The sequence below is a fragment of the Schistocerca gregaria genome, chromosome 8, assembly GCF_023897955.1.
Source record: "Schistocerca gregaria isolate iqSchGreg1 chromosome 8, iqSchGreg1.2, whole genome shotgun sequence".
Taxonomy (NCBI): Eukaryota; Metazoa; Arthropoda; class Insecta; order Orthoptera; family Acrididae; genus Schistocerca; species Schistocerca gregaria.
This window is the reverse complement of record NC_064927.1, coordinates 355,010,033-355,026,442: the sequence shown is the minus strand read 5'-3', so window position 1 is coordinate 355,026,442 and position 16,410 is coordinate 355,010,033. Positions and strand designations below refer to the sequence as shown.

The 16,410-nt window shown below is 35.8% G+C and overlaps 1 protein-coding gene across 12 annotated transcripts in view; it reads left to right on the top strand.

The window, feature by feature from the left end:
* Positions 1-16,410, top strand: part of LOC126284815 (RNA-binding protein 5-like) — a 116,222-nt gene that overhangs the window by 4,668 nt on the left and 95,144 nt on the right. For 3 of the 12 annotated variants that reach the window (XM_049984019.1, XM_049984022.1, XM_049984020.1), the window contains exons 2-3: positions 15,099-15,229; positions 16,203-16,289. The exons of 3 other annotated variants lie outside the window; for them this stretch is intronic. The gene's annotated coding sequence lies outside the window, so the exon portion shown is untranslated. The remainder of the gene's footprint in view (positions 1-15,098; positions 15,230-16,202; positions 16,290-16,410) is intronic. 6 more of the 12 variants (XM_049984025.1, XM_049984016.1, XM_049984024.1 and 3 more) reach the window with 4 other exon arrangements.

The following is a 16,410-nucleotide window of genomic DNA, read 5'->3' as shown; positions in this document are numbered from 1 at the left end:
TTACAGATCGGCCGTTTTGTCACGTAAACAGCCGTGACATGTCCACGGAAAATCATCGATGACGAATTTTAAATTTACTTTCTTGCACTTTTTGTGTAACCAGTGTTTGCATTTGATACACAGTATACCCTTCATCATATGCTTTTCACATTCTGTCCATGAAGAACTGTTCATTTTTTACCTTTTTAACTAGAGAGAAGTGTCACTATACTTTCCTATTGGTGCCATCTTTATCAAATAGTTTAAATATGAAACTATTAAGATCCTCTTATTGTTAAAGAAATTTTGGACAGAAATGTACTTGGTCTTTGCTTCTTGAAACGCGTAAAGCCCATAAATGGCACACTGCAATGGAAAAATAATTTAAAATGGGAAAATTAATATTATTACAGATCACCGAAGAAAAAAAAAATAATTGCCATGACACATTCCTTGAGTTTGCCAAATTACAACTAAGCTATTCGATCTTCTTGTGACTTACCTAGACTTCAGGTTCCACTACAGATCAGTTTATTGCCAATCATTTATTTTGATACACTTGTTCTGACTGAAGCCACTCGTCCAAGCAGAACTGCAGTATCGCAAGCTTCACTACACTCTGCTGTAAAAGCCTACATCATGGCCATTTGTGTACTTATTCTGTGCATCCCGTGCAGCAGTTCTGTGGGCTCTTGCCGTGAAGTGTGATGGGAAGGAAAAAGAATGTGTCAGCTGCTCGATCTATGCAGCCAGTGAGACAGCAGTGGACACATAACAACTTTCAAATACATACTACCTACAAAATTGTAACACAGTCAGAAGAAACCGGCAAATATTTGTCATTAAAGATTATTGGCAATGGCAAAAACAACAACAACTGTTGATCTCAGAATCTGTTGTTTTATTACATATTACATTTCAATATACATAACAGCTGACATTGTTCCAAATTAATTTGACATTAAAGATTATTGGCAATGGCGAAAACAACAACTGTTGATCTCAGAATCTGTTGTTTTATTACATATTACATTTCAATATACATAACAGCTGACATTGTTCCAAATTGTTACATAGTGAACAATATTGGTTGGTGTAGAGCATACAGGTTAGACTCCTGTACACTGTACACTTGCCAATGTTGTTTAATCATGATACCGTTGGACAAATTTCACCTGTTGTTTTATGCACTGCAGATGACTGTCATAGTTGAAATCCATATCTGCTGTAATAAAACAACGGATGTTGCAATCAATTGCTGTTCTTTTCCTGATTGTCTGTGTCCAGTCCCTGCACACAATTTGATTAATAAAGATTATTAATTTAATTGAAGTGATGCTGTCACATCCCAACCTAACCAGTATAAGAACAAATATGACAATCAAGATTATTAATGTATTTTTTGCAAGTAAAACTATCATATCCCAACCTAACCTAGGCCTTGGGTTCAATAAAGTTCAGCCGGTCATCATAACCAGGTATTTTAGTTCTCACATCCATTGGCTTTGCCAACTCATGGGCCAAACTGTCACATTCCAATCCAACCTTAACCTTGGTCTAAGCCACAGATTAATATATCACCATAACCAGTTTTTTTACATTCATTGACTTTGTCAACTCATAACCAAACTGTCATGTTCCACCCTAAATGGTCAAATGTTCATAACAACAGCGAAGAAGAGATTGGTTTCTATTTTGGTGTTAGACACTTTCTCGCCTGTCATTGAGTACGCAAAGCTAATGAATTGTCAACCTGTGAGCAGTAGAGAACCATGGCCTTGTCTGCCACAGGCCCTGTGCTAGACTTTCACCCCCCTGCTGTGTGGTATCAGGTTATTCCTCCATGTATAATAATGGCAGGCATAATGTATCAGTGTAATTTCAGTAACAGTCTACAATGAGAACTGAATTTGAAGAGGCTCAAAAGTTTTCATTCAGAGATTGAACTTTCATATCCACATCCATTGTTACTGAGATGTGAAGATGTTCATATAGTACAAAACCATATATACTATAGAAACCAGTTGTCAGTCATCTGTATCTGCTATTGCATAAGCTTGTTCTTAAAACAAAGATTGTGTTTATATTTTGGTCGTACTGCTGTGTGGAACCACTTATCAGAACATGCGCAGTATCACTTAGAATGATGCAAATAGTACTGCCATTTATCCACGGAGCAGTAGAAAGTGGTTTTGCTGCTCAATTCTTCTGAGCACTTTGACCTGAGCCCCATCTAAAATTTTTGGCATCAGCTATCATTATGTTATCTTTGAGAACAATTTGTAATGAAAATCCAGCACATTCATTCCTTTTAAAATGTGTCAGGGTGCAGATAACCTCGCTGTTCAGTGCCCCCATATGGTCAAAAAACCTTGCACAAAAACCGAGTCACAGTTCATCAAGCTTGAAGAACAACATACACAAATTCTGCATTACAGTTATCTGAATATAGTGCGAAGTCTTCTTGATATTATTACTTGCTGTTTGAGGAACGGCTATGTTGTCATATATATATATATATATATATATATATATATATATATATATATATATATTTTAAAAGGCTGTATTCTTTCTTAAATTTAAGAAGAAAATTTTCAGAGGCAAAGGCATGCATGGTTATTAATAGTTTATGACAAAATAAAAACACTTATTGCTGCTGCTACAAACAGTTTGTGAAAGTTTCTTCCATTATTCTGTTTGTTTATGAAGGAGTAAAGGGGGAAAAATATTGTGCAGTCTATTTGTTTTGTCAAATTAATTTTATTCTGTGTTCTTTGCCAAGAATTTAAATAACTTTAGAACATCTAACAACAGTGTCTTGCTCATGGAAGCTATGTGATCTGAAGTCCAACATTGTCACTAGAAGATAAGCAATTGTACAGTATGTGCTGTGTCTAATGAAGATGAATTTTAGAAACTGGTATGGAGTGTTGTTCTTCTTTTAACGGTTTCACAGTCACAGATACAATTTTCAGAGGTATTGTTAATTGAAACATCTTTCATATTGATGGTTGAAGCATAGCAAAGTGTTGATTTTTCATTCATATTTTATTTCTGATTTCTACTTGTTATTTTTTGCGGCTTTGGCATCTCCCCTCCCCCCATTTCATGTAGAACCAATGGTTTTTATTAAATGTTCTCATCTTTTTTCATATCTATTTTACAAACATCTTGTTGCTCAAACTTATTCTCACAGATTTTCTTTTATCATACAAGAAGCAAAGCCTTGGAGATGGCTCATATTTGAATTGTGTCTTGTTGAAATAATGATGAATAAGAGAGAAAGGTTACTGTTAAATGTTAAAATTACAATTACGGACAATGCTGTTACTTAAATGTTTCATGTAGCAGTGTTGCAAGCTCTTGCTATAAAGTGTGTTGGGAAGGCAAGGGATTTTTGAGTAACCAGTGAGGAAATAATAAATGGACAACACATTTGGTTGCAGTGAATTCTTATAATCTCTCATGTCCTGATTGAAATTTAGGAAATCGGAGACATGTGACAGTTATTTCAGGATGGTTATACATCTGCTGTGGTGATTACCATCAGCTTAACCACTACCTCAGGTTGTGAATTGAATTTGAAAAATCTGTGGTAGGCAACCAGCAGAAATAAGCATGTTAACTTTGGTGGCAACAGCTTAAACTGAGGTATTGTCTCTCAATGTATTCCCAGTCTTGCTGAGTACTATATATTTCAAAAAATGATAGATGATGTGGAATAAACTGTGGACGCCATTGAAAGGAATAGTGGTGTTATTTGCATGCTTGAGCAGATCAGTGTCACAGTACTCGCTACGAGGAGTGACTGGATTGAAACTGTATGTGTCAACTACGGCTTGCAAGAGAGGAATGAGAGAGCAACAGGCAGGCAGTGTGTTTAACAGCAACGAGTTGAAGGTAGTGTCCTAAATCACGATGTGATGATAACCATGAGATAACGGTGTATTTGGAAAAAAAAGGTGGTTGCAATCCTGCAAGTTTGCAAGGTAATTGCCAGAACAATAAAAATAAATGTGTGAAACGCAGTATATAGCTGAAATCCTTACTTGGAACTGTTGCTGAGCTGTATCTTACAGTGTGTGGCATATTATGTGCACAAACAGAGAGAGACCAGATCACTGAAAAATGAACATGAATATGAAATCTTAATTGTCTGAAAGTACTGTACTACAGCATGATGCCTGGGTTAGGATGAAAGGTGACAGTTTGGTTTAGAGTTGGTAAAACTGTAGATTGAAAGTTTCAGTTCATTCCATCAGATTGTCACTGACTGACTGAATTTAGAAGTATATCATCAGTCATCAAAACATCCTTTAAAAAAAAAAATCTATATCAATATTCTGCAAATCACAGTGAAGTGCAGGGCAGAGGGTATGTACCATTGTACCATTTATTAGGATTTCAGGTCAACCGAAGCGTCCGACTCCACCCGTCGGCTTTGACCCATGACATAAGGCTGTTGTGTTGTGTGACGGCATGGAGTTTAGTTTGTGAGAGTGGCATGTTTGTAGGTGTCGTTTTGATGTGATCGGTGGTGCTCTCTGGTGGTGTGTCTACGTGCTGTGTGATGGGTGATGTTTTTGGTTTAGTTTGCTTGTGTGGCATGTTCATAGGTGGCGTATTGTTGCGGTCGGTGGTTCTCTCTAGTGGTGTGTTTATGGTTAGCATGTTATGTGGCGTATGGGGTTCACTTGCGTGCTAGCATTGTATGTGTATGGTATCGGTGGTGACTGTGCTTTCAGCGGAATATTTTTCAGTGAGTTAACGATTTTGGTTTTGTTATGTCAAAGTTATTGTAGTTTTTTTCTGTTTGTCGTGAGTTAATTTTGGTAAATCTCTTTGTTCATGTCTTTGGTAGGTATAAATATGACTGACAAGGCCAACAGTTTTTGGTTGTCGGCGATGATGGGAGACAGTGCGTTGTCTCTAATAAAAGTTCTTCAGCTATTCGGCCTGTTAGCTGAAGTTGTGAAGCGTCATGAAGAAATGAGGCTTGCTCAAGTTCTGGCGGCTCGGATTAGGGACAGCTCTATGTAGAGATGTCGTAAGGATAACATGTCAAGGGAAGCGGGTGGTTTTTTTTTTTGTGTAGGATATAGTGCGGTGGTGGTGAAAGTTTTGAGACTTATAGTGTGGCATCGGTAGACCAATATAGGTCAAGGGAAGTGTTCTATTCCAGTTTTGTTGGTTTTTTGTGATTTTTGAAGTAGTGATGATTGTGGACGTGGTTTTAGGTTTGGGTTTCATGATTTGGTATCTGTAGTTGCTGTTGACCTATTTAGTTCAGGGGAAGTGTTCGATTCCAATTTTGTTGGTTTGTTATGTTTTTTGAAGCAGTGATGATTGTGGATGTGGTTGTAGTTTTGGGTATAATGATTTGGTATCAGTAGTTGCTGTTGACGTATGTAAGTCAATGAAAGTGTATGATTCCAATTTTGTTGGTTTGTTGTGCTTTTTGAAGTAGTTATGATTGTAGACATAGTTTGGGTTTCTTGATATTGTATTGGTAGTTTCTGTTGATCTATATAGGTCAAGGGAAGTGTTTGATTCCAGTTACTTGTATTTAGTTGATTTTGGGAAGGTTCTGGTTGTTTTATTTTATCGTTTTTGTCATTTGGTTTAGTGGCGTGTGTTTATTTTTAGTTTGTCCCTACCCAAAAACCCCCAATTTCCCCTGCTTGTCCCATTAGTTTCATTATATTTTTGGAGGAATATGTATTTGATGATTTTTCGATCTATTTTTTGTTTGTTGTCATGTTTACGTAATGACGTCACAATTGTGATATGGGAGTTGTTGTGAGTGGTTGTTTCCGCCATATTGGTGACGTCATTAGTCAAAGCAGACGGGTGGAGTCGGACGTTTCCGTTAACCCAGGAGTTCTTCCTATCCATTCATGTATGGAGCACTCGATGAATGATTGTTTGAATACCTTTGTGTGTGCAGTAATTATTCTAATCTTATTCACACAATCCCTATGTGACTGATAACTAGAGGATTGTAGTATATTCCCGAAGTCACCATTTGAATGTTTGTTAATAGAATTTCTCGGGATAGTTTATGTATATCTTCAGTGTCTTCCAATACAATTCTCTGAGTACCTCTGTGACACTTTTCCATGGATTAAACAAACCAGTGACTATTTGTGCTGCTCTTCTCTGGATGTTAGTACCCCCAATTAGTCCTTTTTGGTACGGTTCCCACGCACTTGAGCAGTATTCTAGAATGGGTCATGCAAATTATTTGTAAGCAATCTCCTTTGTAGACTGATTGCACTTCCCCAGCATTCTATCAATAAACCAAAGTCTACCACCTGCATTATCCAAGACTGAGCCAGTTTGATCATTCTATTTCATATACCCACGGAGTGTTACACTCGATTATTAGTATAAGCTAGCCAATTCCAACCATGATTTATTGATATTGTAGTCATAGGATACCATGCTTTTCATTTTGTGACATGCACAGTTTTACAATTGTGAGCATTTAAAGCAAGTTGCCAATCTTTGCTTCACTTCGAAATCTTATCAAGATTTGACTGAATATTTATGCACCTTGTTTCAGATAGTACTTAATTATAGATTACTGTGTCATCTGCAGAATGCTTGATGTTAGTTTTAATGTTGTCTGCTATGTCATTAATAAACAGCATGAACATCAAGGGTCCCAATACACTTCCATGCGGTACACCCGCACTTACTTCTACATGTGACGATAACTGCCCATCCATGATGATATGCTTTGTCCTCCAACAAAAAAACTCCTCAGTCAAGTCACAAATTTTACTTGATACCCTATGTAATCGATCTTCTGACAATAGGTGTAGATTTGGTATTGAGTCAAATGCTTTTCAGAAATCAAGAAATACTGCATCTACCTGATTGCTTCGATCCACAGCTTTCTGTATGTCACATTTGAAAAGTGCAAGTTGGGTTTCACATGACCAGTGTTCTCGTAATCCACGCTGGTTGATATTGAGGAGGTCATTCTGTTCAAGATACCGCATTACGTTTGAGATCAGAATATGTTGTAGGTTCTACAACAAATCAGTGTCAAGGATATTGGATGGTAGTTTTGTGGATCACTTCTACCACCCTTCTTGTAGACAGATGTTACCTGAGCTCTTTTCCAAGAACAAGGGACATTTCTTTTTTCTTGTCTTTTTTTCCACTAGTGATCTACAATAGATTGTTGTTAGAAAAGAGCCTAACACAGCTGCAAATTCAGTATAGAATCTGACAGGGATTCCATCTGGCCCTGGAGCTTCATTCAGTTCTACCAATTTCAGCTGTTTCTCAACACCACTGACAGTAATACTAATTTCATTCATCTTTTCAGCAGTATGAGGATTATAATGGGGCAGTGCTCCTGGGGACAAGGGAATTTAGGGGAAAGCATTAAGGCCATCTTACACTACCTACTCTGTGATGAGTAATTGAATGGTTTCAATCGTATGTGGTCTAAAGCTTCTTCCTGCAGGTCATTGCCCATCTGAAACTATCTTTCCATTTATTATACAAAGCAGATGTGTTCACAGTCTATGTACCATAGAGGAAAAGCATGTTGTGCTGTCATTGGTTACTTGTGCATTCCATTGGCTATGTGCAACATGCATTGTCAACCTCAATGAAGTAGATAGAATGCACCATGGTTACCCCTATTCATAACTGCAACTGAAAGAGTCTGAAGAGCTATAAAATATGTTTATCATTGCTGTACATAGGGTAGCTGGACTACGGAACCACTAGGGAGATAATAACAAATACAGTTGCACAATGTACTCCTGTAAACCAGACATGTATTGTCAGAGGGGTTTGTTTAACATACGAAAGGTAGCTATGCCAAAAGTCTTGTTTCACAAATGAATGTTGCGATTAAGATAGTTCATGTTGCAACCCTTATAGATTTATACTTTTGACATGAGAATCGGGTAATCTATTTTATATTCAGTTGTCTATTTCAAAGAGCCCTTAAGACGTTCTTTTAATTGACATCTAAATATTTATTTTCCTATAGTTTTATGACAACACACATTTTAATTTTTGTACTTTAGTAGAATGAAATCTGATGATGAAAGATTATAACAGAACTTACATGTAATTATTTTTATCATCAATGTAGTTTCTGTATCTCTGTAATACCTTGATGCCCTTAGTGTAATATTTGGGTATATCCAATACAGTGTGATATAGATTTTTCTGTAACACAGGTGAGTACACAATAAAAATTAAGCAATTTGATGCAAAATTGCAATTAAAAAACCAGATATGAGCGACATGTCTATGAAATATAGTAACTATCAGTTATGGCAAGAAAGTGTTCGAATGTATCAAATTTCTCAACTATAGTCAGGTAGAAATTACAGATAGTATGTATTGTACTTTCTGGGTTCAAAACTTAGTCAATCTTCTGTGATAGCTTTTGTGCCTATTTCTGAAGTAGTTTCTGACAAATGCGCACTGTGCCTAGGTTAATAGAAATATTGCTTTTGCAGATCTACCATATATCAGTATCAAACAACAGGATTATTAAAATTCCCCATCTGTATATAAATAAGATGGAGTGGGTGTAAATATAATTTGACGGGAGCAGTGACATATTATGCAAGAAAATTCTCTCTCTTATTGGGAGTGAGCTTTTACAACTCAGAAAAATGTTTTTGAATTTTGTGAAAATAATCTAGTAGAGATTTAAAATGTATAAAGAAAGGACATCATACAAAAAAATTAAGATTTGGAAACACTTCTGTGTGCCAAATTGGTACAAATTGATATACAAGAACAGAGATAAAGCTTTCAGAACCAAGAGCTAATGAATTCTGGGAAAAAAAGGAAATTGCCAGTGGAATTGAAACTGCCACATAATGAGGTGCCTTGGTTACCTGGAACTGAAATGATGTTTGCAATGTTATGGAAAGATCTAGATTATAATAATTTTGAACATAAAAATTATTCATCTACCAAAGATTGAGTTACCTATGTGACATTTTTCTTCTAAATGCCTCAGTTTTGAAAATATCAATTTAGAATTATTGTAGAATCTTAGTGCTAGTTGTTATAAATACTATTACTATTAATTATTATTATTATTATTTATTTTAATGACTTTATAGTTTCAGGCCAGACAATTCTCCTTTTGCAGCAGCTGTCCTGACATAATGTAGACTGATCTAGTTTTTATGCTCTGTTAAAATAAATGCTATTAGGGTTTCTCATGGAACAGGAGCCATTGGAGTTCAGTCCATATCATGAATATGCAAACACAAGAAATGTCAAACTATGAAACAGTTTTGTGTAGAGTCCACCAATGGTTCTGTGGTGCTGAGAAAATTGATGAAGTTTGTACAAAAATATACTTCAGTTTTTCTTCACTCTTCACCACCCTCCCCCTTCAGAAAAAAATAAATAAAAGAAAATAACAATGAAAGGTACTTCAAAATTTTTATATCAGATATCTGCAGTAAGACCAAGATAAATCAGAAGTTGTTTGCCGTGTTTCTTGTAAATATTTTTGGAGATTACTTATGGAACAAAATTCTGACCTTTCTCAGCATGACTGTACTTCTTCAACATGCAATACAATAATCAGTCAGCGGATGTAATGGTTCCAATTGTCAGGGTTTACATATTGAGACAAGTCATATTAGCAGCAATTTCACCACTTTTTAATGTTTGGTCTGGTGGCCAGGCACTAAAGCGCGTGCCTGGAAACCGAAAGTTTGTGGAATTGAATTGCAGTCACACCATAGATTTTTTTCAGTCTGCGTTTAACCTAGCCTTCACCTCTCAGTGAGGTGAATATTCCCCAGGAATTACATCTGGTCCTGATCCCACCTCCAACTTCATAAAGACTCCTTCCTGTTACCCAGTAGGGTTTCTGAGGTAGGTTTGTGGCAAAGTTGCCGAAGTAGTGTCCAAGAAAGACGTTGAGCTATACTAAATTCTTTTTAACACTTTTAAATTAAAGAAAATAATGTATGATTGAGGTTGCTTCACACAGTAAACACTTCAGATTAGAATTATAGTTCAAGAAAGTACTCAACATCATGTTCCCTTTTGGAAACTTCAATACAAACAAATATAACATAATGTACTCGAACAGAAGAAAATCTTCAATAGAGATTCTCTGTTGTATCAGATGAAGAGGCACTACAGTCATTAGTGTTATTCAAATTCATTTATCTGATTTTTCAAAGTTGTGCAAGGTGGAGTGGCCATATCAGTTGAGTTGTTACAAATGCTAAGCATTGCGTAGTAGGAGAAATACGAAACTGTAACTTTCATGTAAAATATGTGGCTTTCACTGTACTTCTGTAGCTCAACATAAGAAAAGCTGCAGTGATTGAGGAAACTAAATAATCAACCTGCTTCTAGCAAAAATGTATAATTGTATAATTTATAGTACTTGCAGAAACTTATATATTTTAGCTGAATATAAACGAAAAGGACAGTACAGAGGGAGAGAGTGCAACAGACAGCAGAAAAAAAAATCATTGAAAGCATTCCATCTACACTCCATCTCAAAGTTGTGATATAGTAAGAGGTAACACTGATGTATATTTTTGAGAGTCTGTGAAGAAGATTTCTATTATTTCGTAAAAGCAGTTTTACAAATACATCTATACTCTTCAAATCACCGTGAAGCGTTTAACAGAGAATGCGTCCCAGTGTACCAGTTATTAGGATTTCTTCCCATTCTATTCATGTATGGAGTGTGGTAAGAAAGATCGTTTGAATGTCTCTGTGCATGCAGTAATCATTGTAATCTTATCCTCACGATCTCTAGGTGAGCGATGCATAGGGGGTTGTAGCATATTCCTAGAGTCGTCATTTAAAGCCATTTCTTCAAACTTCGTTAATAGACTTTCTCAGGATAGCTTACATCTATCTTAAAGAGTGTTCCAATTCAGTTTCTTCATTACCTCTGCTCCCACATATCAAACAAACCTGTGACCATTTGTGCCGTCCTTCTCTGTATATGCTCAATATCCTCTGTAAGTCCTATTTGGTACAGATCCCACACACTAGAGCAATATTCTAGAACCTGTCACACTAGTGATTTGCAAGCAGTCTTCTTTGTAGATTGCACTTCACCAATATTCTACCAACAAACCAAACTCTACAACCTACTTTATCAATGACAGCCTTTGAGAATGTTTCCTGTCATATCCTTAAAAAGTGTTTTCAGGTATTTGTGTGAGTGGGTCTATTCCAACTGTGACTCATTGATATAATGGTCATACGATATTATGTTTTTTTTTTTTTCATTTTGTGAAGTGCACAATTTTACAGTTGTGAACATTCAAAGCAAGTTGCCAATCTTTACACCACTTTGAAATCGTATCAAGAGCTTACTGAAGAACTTACTGAATATTTATGTAGCTTCTTTCTGACAGTATTTCGTTATAAGTAACTGCATCATCTACAGAAAGTCTGAGGTTACTGTTAATATTTTCTGCAATGTCATTGATGTACTACATGAACAGCAAGCGAGGTGTGTACCTCCCTCGGGCACACCTGAAGTTACTTTTACATCTGACAATGACTTTCCATCCAAGACAACAGGCTGCATCCTCTCTGCCAAACAGTTGTCATTCCAGTCGCATATGATCATACTTTTGACAATAAGCATACGTGTGATACTGGTCAAATGCTGTTTGGAGACCAAGAAGTATGACATCTACATGAATGCCTTGATCCAAAGCAAAATAGCTTGTCATGTGAGGAAATTGTGAGCTAGGTTTCACCTTATCGAATCCCTGTTGATTGACATTGAGGTGGTCATATTCGGTTCAAGATACCCCATTATTTTTGAGCTCAGAATTCTATAACAAATTAATGTCAAGGATATTGGATGGTAGTGTTGTGGATCATTTCTACACCCTTTTTTTTTAACAGATGTGACCTGTGCTTTTTTTTTTTTTTTTTCAAAGAACTGGACATGGTTTGTTGTTCGAGGGGTCTACGATAATTATAGTTAAAAGAGGGACTAGCTCAACATAGAATCTGACAAGGATTCCTTCGGGCCCTGGGACTTTGTTCAGTTTTAAAACTTTTAGCCTCTTCTTAGTACCAGTGACATTGATACTTATTTCATTCATCTTTTCAATGGTTCAAGTTAATTTCAAAATAATTTCTGTGAGACCACTGTTCACTTCTACTCTGTTTGTGATTCAGTGAGATAGTGGTCCGTCTATACCACATTCACTGTTGACAGTGTATTGAATGCTACGCTAAAAACAGAAAGGGTTCAGTCATGTAAATGCTAGTTTAGCAGTCTGATTTCCTAGCATACAGTAATCTGTCAGACCAAGCATTTTTGTGACACTTAACCAACATATGCTTTTTACAAGATTGTATGTGAAAACTGCGTAGCCACGGTTTATTTCTGTTTAGTGTTAAACTTAGCTCCCACCCCCCTTCTACAAGTGATTAATGGATTAAGTAGTAAGAGTGGAGGTATGTAAGAATTGCAAAATCAAAATACTGTGGCACTCAAAACCATTTTGGGGTTAATGACCGCTTTACATATTTCGCTAGAGTGCTTGTCGAAGGGAACTACTACAGTGCTTATTTAAAAAAAAAAAAAAAATATTCTGTTTCTGGGGGTGATGATTGCACATATTGGGTTAAGTGAGCTACATTTCTTTTTTAATAAAATATAATGTTTTCTGTTCTGCTTTTGGCAGAACACTTGCTGCGATGTATTTTTGGTTGTAAACAACTTTGATAGGTCTGGCACCCATATAATGAGCATGACACTAGCATTATCTAGACCATGAGTTGGTACTAAGACTTCTGTTCTTCATGTTTATCAATTTCTTTACACTAAATTGAATGCTTAGTAAGTACAACAAAGTTTCAGTTTTGTTATCAGAACAAGGAAAAAATATTTTCAGTGTGGCTGCGAGAGAGGGGGAGAGAGACTTATACTTCAGCAGACAACAAGCAGACATTCTTTATTTATCTGTTGTGGTTTGTGATTACGTTAAAATGGTAATTGAGATCTGTGACTCTGTAAATACATAAAGTTCAAGTTGGAATAATAACAATATGCAAAGAATAGATTGCTGTTCACCATATAGAGGTGGTGTTGAGATGCAGATAGGGCACAGTGAAAATAGAAAAAAAGTATTTTTTTCATCGAATATGTCTGTGGCCCCTTTGTATGATTATGAGTGTCAATATATCCTTTTCATATGGTAGTTTAATGATGCATTGTACTTCATAGTCGAAAATCATTGCCTTATGAAATCTAGTGGCATATTTGATAAGTGCAGTGTTTAATGAGAAATATGGAGTTATCTTTGTTAATTCTGTACATTCTGCATTATAAGACACACAAAATTAGCTGAGTATCCCAGATGTGAGATCATAAACAAATATTTCCCAACAGTTATTAAAACAATGGCAAAAGTGCCAAATGAATACTGCAGTGAGTATTCTGCATCTCCCTTTGTTCTACAAAACAAAGCTGGTGTTTTAGATAGTGGAGTCACTAGATCTTTGGGGGGGGGGGGGGGGGGGTGAAACACTTAAGCAATATATTACTGTGTCTCAGAACAGAAACACTATAAAATTTTATTTTGTTTTTTGCAGAAGTCATTCATAATATATGATTCTACATTTACTATTTACGATTTTGCTTGTTTCCTGATCTCTGCATGTCTGTCATTGATATTTCACTAGAGATTTTTTTGTCAATTAGCAAAATGATTACCATAGTAATTTTGTAGTGGGTATCATAAAAAAAGATGAAGGCAGCAATTCATGCCATTGTGTTAGTCCTCGCCACATGGCCTCTCATTATGAAGCACTATGGTATAGGAGTTATGTGCAGATTTTAAGTTGTATGTATTAAATTTGAGATCGGCATTTTGGCTGTCTGTTCAGCAGATTGCATGAGTAATCTATGTCTGTGAAATATTCTTTATTATTGGCTTTTAGTTTTTGTTGAGTGCACAGACATGGGAAACCATGAAATAATTTTATCCTAATTGCTGCAGGCAAAACAATAGCAGTTCTGAACTATGACAGAAAACATTGTCAAATATGATACAGTACTGTTGTGCAACCATCATTTTTGGTTTTGTTTTAGTGATTCTTTGTTGTTGTTGTTGTTGTTGTTCACAAATAACATAATGGTAGTAAAAGTATTTTGCAAATGATATTATTAGAAACAGTAATATGATTTACAATTGTTATTTATAATTCTGTTTTTATAATGTGTAAATATTTTATTTTATAATAAATGGTTACAGCAATGATGTTTGTAACATTTAGATATTTTCATAAGAAAACTTAATTACTGTATAACATTTGAACAGACCCTTGGTGTGCAGTCATTTGGTAGTGTCTTTACGTCTGTGTATTTTAAGGTAAAACAAGATATACATCCAAAGTTCGTAAACCAAATTGTTTTTGCTCATCACAGGGAAGTGAAATAGTTTTACAGGTATTACTGCAAGAGTATGCTTCTTTTATTATGCAGAGTTTTGACTTCAGTAGCTCAATGCATCTTACAGCTTACAAAGTTGGCCTTCCTGTACATCATCACTGCCTCAACAGTTGGACCTCATGGGAACACACATGCTATGACTACTTATGCTATAAGCAAATGGTGACATTCTGCAAGAAGTTGCACATATGTGCTAGAAGCACTGGAACTTGTAATGGGTCAATTGCTAGCTAAAACAAGTGTGGACAGCGGTGAATGGAAGACTAATTTCTTGAAACCTCATTGAAGTTCTGTATTGTGATCTCTTAATTAATAACAGTACATGTGGAAAGACATGGATGTTTTAAATGGAAACAAGAGACAGTGAGAAAATAAAGAAACCTATGTTATGAATGCCTGTGCATAATCTGAGAGAAAGAGAAGTGGACCTTAAATTGAGTTACCAGTATCTATGGTGCAAGGGCAGGAAACTTATACAAGACATTCAATCCACAATTGGGTGTGCCAGCTTTCTGATTAAAGTGGACATTTGTTACATGCCAGTGCATTTCTTGGGTGTTTATGCAGTTTAATTTCATCCCTCTTGTTGTTGTTTTGGATATAAGGAGATTTGTTTCCCATTTTGAACTGAAACAAATAATAACTTTTTCGGTTGCAGTTAACCTTTTGGTGATACAGGGCTGACGTGAAAGAAACTCCTCAGTTTGTGCATATTGTTATGGGTAGCTTTGTGAAGATATTCTCACCTGGATACCCATAATTTATAAATTATTCAAGTAAATCTGGAAGGTAAGATGGATACCATTAGTAGAATTTAGGATGGTACAACTTTTTCAGATTTTGAATGGATGAAATTATGTAAAAAAATAATATTACAAATTGAAAACATCCCAACCATGTGTACAGAGTGTGCAACTCCTGAAAATGTACAAACACATTACATAATATTTGTGCTAATGGATGCACTGCACAGTTTTCAGAAATGTGTTGGAAATAGTTCATTCTTTATTTCCACTAAACAGGAAACTTGCCATATGGTAAGAATTGATCGGTTTTAGTATTGCATGGATCAACCTGCTTTCCTGTATAGAGTTGACAGACTTTGATCTCACACTTTCTGCACCCAGTTCTCTCTCCTTAGATGTTAATTTTATTGCTTATTTTCTAGCCATTTTTCTTGGATACAGTAAAAGGCACCATCATTTATTATTGAGAGAGATAGGGAATAAGCTCAGATTGCAGGGTTGAAGTGCAAGGTGCATTCTTCTCATAACCCTTCACATGTGATTAATGTGTTATGTACAGTTGCCTTTAGTAGAAGAGGAAAATTACCCATGCAGCTGTATATTGCTGTCACTGACAGACAGTGTAGTGCTGCAAAGGTTTTTAAAATGCTGGTGCCCTGTTTCAAAATCATAAAAACAAAAGAACTGTAATGTCATCAGTGAATTGAAGTGAAGGCCCTTATCTCAGCATAAGCTAAATTTTTAAATTTGTATCCTTTCTTTAACTCAAAATGACTCTTAAATCAAATATTGAGCCAGTAGAGTTTCAGATAGCTAATTTTAACCATGACTGTGAACTTCAGTTGCAGTTTTAGTGGCTGGTGTTGGTGGTGGTGTGTGATAACACTGACGATTTATCCTGTAGTCCATATTCTATACTGTATGCCGTTTGAGACAGATTTTCTACTGAGTCAGTTCTTATATATGTGCAGCTTTGTTTGCAATTATACTAGTGTTAACAATTAACATTCATACAGGATTGTTGCACCGCACATACTCAGCATAAATAATTTGACTGTCAGAGAACTTTGGACAGAAGACATTGTCACTACTGTTTCCAGTACGTAAGTAAAAAATGAAGTATTTATTGCTTTAGCTTCAGAACATTAGTAACATTTTAATATAGGTCCTTTTTGCAAGTCATGTAAGGAAATTGTAGTTACATACAACTTCAAAAAATTATCT